Here is a 3,553-nt window from a genome sequence, read left to right on the forward strand (position 1 = left end):
CACCAGCACCCCTCCCTACCCCACTAGGGACAAGGGTGTTAGAAAATGGATGGACAACAGCCCATCACAAAGCTAAATAGAATGACTATGTCATCATTTTGTAACATGCACTAGAATATCGTTTGGCTTAGTGATTTTGATCTAAGTTACTAGTTTTATTACTGATCTTTTATGCATAAGCTGAATAACTTTGCTTTCACTAGCACCAGTTTTGAGAAGGAATGCTCCACAATATCATAAGTAAATTTTTATTAATACGGTGATGTTGGGGAAAAAAATATATACATTTGTCGTTTTCTTTGACGGATGGTACTGATGAATGAAAAGCCCAAATACCACATCTGAAAACATTCAATTTTGTAACAGGCAAAGTTTTTGGGGGAATTGCTGATTCAATTATCTGGAAAAGAAAGGCAGTAAAGACATTTAAAATGTCCCTTGTAGCAACACTATATGAAAATTCAGATTTTGTGGAAGTTTAATTATAGTAAATTGCTCAACAACACCACCCTGGGAATTTCACCCAGAGAATATTACCTCTTGTTTAAGGCACACAGGTTCAGTTATGCATGGCTTAAAACATCTGAGACCGTTTCAAAATATATAAAAAAAAAACCCACCCATCGACACCAGACGCAGTGAAAACAATCCAAACTCAAGAATCACAGCACACAGAAGAGGAAGACACCGTCACCAAACCAACACCGCCACCGGACCTCAGCAACTGCAAACAAAAAAACAATTAGCCAATCTAACAATATCAGCCCGACTAAATGAACAAGTAGAAAAATAAAAATCAGACAATACAAGTTAAAACATTAAGACCAGGCGTGGCCCTGCCACAGCGGGAGATGAAACGGGCGAGCCGATGCCACACCCCAAACAAACACCGCTCCAATTAGGGCGGATAACGCCGCCACAGTCCAACATGAGAACAATTGTGCAGAAATCCGGGAGATTTACATAGCCGGCGCAGAACAAGCCGAACAGATCCGGGAAATGAACGCAGACAGAGCAGCAATGGTTCAACTGTGGGGAACCTATAAAAAAAATTAGTCACCATTTTAAATAAAACTAGAGGAAATTGGAGTTTAGATGTGTTAATTTCTTACCTGCTGATCCACAAAACATGCACACACACTCGCAGACCGAGGAAGAGAAGGAACGCAGCGCAGTCGCGTTTTACCTACGATCACACTTCAGTTTAGATTTTCTGACCAAGATCAGCTAAAGTGCAGGGAGAGAGAACATCAGCGCAACATGCACCAGCCAGCGATTTGTTGCTTTCCGCTGCCAGAGTCCACCGGACGCGAACCACACAGTGGGAGAACAAAGACGACACATGCCTGAATGAACGTCGCAGCTCCTTATATACACCACGCCCACTTCAAGAACCGGAACTTCTCACCTGGAAACTATTTGTGGGGAATTATGTATATTTCTATACCACTACAATCTCTTCTCTAAATATGCTTCTAGAGAGCTTGTCATGGAGTCTAGAAAAATATACTGTACTGTAGCATGGCAGAACTCCTGCAAGGTATGGAAAACTGTCATGATCATGTTTTCTGTATTTATTTTTAGGGTTTTCTGTGTTCAGTTTCTATTCTGTGAGTTTGTTTCTGCGTCTTCCCCGTTGATTGTTCCCAGGTGTGTCTCGTTCCCTTGATTACCCCGTGTGTTTTTATGTCCACCTGTTCTCTCTGTCTCTTGTCGTGTCCTTGTCTAATGTCTGTGCCGGCACAGTTGAACTGTGAAGTTCTGTGTCGGCATTAGCTCATCATGTCAGTCTTTGTACTCAGTTGCTACCGGTGCTGAGCCTCTGTGTTTCTGCTCTGCCATGCTGCCTGTCAACTGGACTGTTGAGCTTATTATCTTCATTAAATTCATCATCATCACCATAACCTGGGTCTGTGCGTCAATCCTCGCCACCAAAAACCACACTTTATGACAAAAACATGGTCATCAGTCATTTCTGTACTGACAGCTTAAACCTTTGTTGGCACTTCCCCTCTTCTGTGATTTCTGATGAGGGCTTCAACTACACAGATGCAGCCTTCTCTGTTGCTTTCCTATATTTTTTTTTTCTTCTGATCTGCAGTGGGCCAACTTTTATAAATCCCCATCACAAATATGGCAGGTTGTTGCCAGGTGCATATTTTTCTACTGCCATGCATCTGAAGCAACAGCAGTGACTTGCAAGATGGAGCAAGTAACTTCCAGACAGAAAAAGAATTCAGAATTAATGTTCTTCAGAAGGATGACTGCATCACCAGCTGAGAGGTAAGGGGACTTCACTGGGTCATATCCCCCCCAAAATTTCATGACACCATAGGAACTTTATTGAGATACTTGAAAGCAGTTTCTCTGCAGGCCCATTGAGCTTTTGCAGCTCAACTGGGTGTGGATGGTTTCTGGTTTCTTAGTTTCCTTTGATAGAAATTGTTTTAATTAATTTTTAAATTTAATTGAATAATTAATTGAGGTTACTGTACAGTTTGATAAGTAGGATACATTGGAATGTATGTGATTGAACTGAAATGATTTTTGTGAAGTGCTTTGAGACTACATTTGCTGTGAAACATTAAAACAATGTCATAATCAACTAGACTGTGTTATTTTCTCTCGCTTCATTGTCTTGACCAGAGCCCCGTGATGCCCTCCTCTCAGCTACTCAGCCCGCCCATAAATGTGTAGCTTTACTGCAAGAATAATGAGACTGCCACTGCTACAGCATAATTAGTAAAAGCAGAAAACAACTTAATCTAAATGTCAAACAACAAGGGATCATGACATTATCTGGAGTTTTAATATGAATATGTTTTGTTGCACCCCTAAAGACCATTTCCGGTATGCATTTCCAGTGTGGGTTCCACACAGCTTCACTGGTCGGTCTTGCCTTGTCTCAGTAGAGTAATTCAGCAGGTTCATTTGGAGGAACACTCTTCTTAAACCGATCAGGTGTGGATGAGATTATTTTATGAAAACAAAGGTCTCTGCTACATTGTTTTAAATGGACCCGGCTACATGTGAACAAGGCCTTAGACCGGGGGTGGGCGATCCTGGTCCTTGAGGGCCGGTGTCCTGCAACTCTTAGATGTCTCTCTGGTCCAACACACTTGAATCCAACAGCTGAATCACCTCCTCAGTGCAGTCAGGTTCTCCAGAGTGCTGCTAACGACCTCATTATTTGACTCAGGTGTGTTGAAGCAGAGACGCATCTAAAAGTTGCAGGAGACCAGCCCTCGAGGCCTGGAATTGCCCACCCCTGCCTTAGACTCTCTGGAACTTCAGCCCTCTTCCATTTTAGTAGTGATGGGCAAATGAAGCCTCATGAAGCAATGAACCTTTCCAGCCCTTTGCTTTGCAAAAAGGTTCGTTACTCGATGCTTCATTCATTGCTCTATAGTGACATCTGCTGGTGAAACTGTAACAGCCTTGTCACTCAGTTGGATCATACTTCCAAAAATTACTAAATGCAATATTGTCAAAGTTTTCATCAAACTCATGTTTAGTAACAGGATAACCAATGAAACCATGTTTGTCATATGTT

At 41.9% G+C, this 3,553-nt stretch overlaps 1 long non-coding RNA gene across 1 annotated transcript; it reads right to left on the reverse strand.

Annotated features, from left to right (window-relative positions):
- Positions 1-464: 464 nt before the first annotated feature.
- LOC107834255 (uncharacterized) lies at positions 465-1,335 on the reverse strand. Its single transcript, XR_001660043.1, has 2 exons — positions 1,267-1,335; positions 465-724 (listed from the first exon to the last, which is right to left on the reverse strand). It is a non-coding gene; the product is annotated as an uncharacterized LOC107834255 (long non-coding RNA).
- Positions 1,336-3,553: the final 2,218 nt, after the last annotated feature.

Source organism: Poecilia formosa, unplaced genomic scaffold, assembly GCF_000485575.1.
Source record: "Poecilia formosa unplaced genomic scaffold, Poecilia_formosa-5.1.2 Scaffold562, whole genome shotgun sequence".
Classification (NCBI taxonomy): Eukaryota; Metazoa; Chordata; class Actinopteri; order Cyprinodontiformes; family Poeciliidae; genus Poecilia; species Poecilia formosa.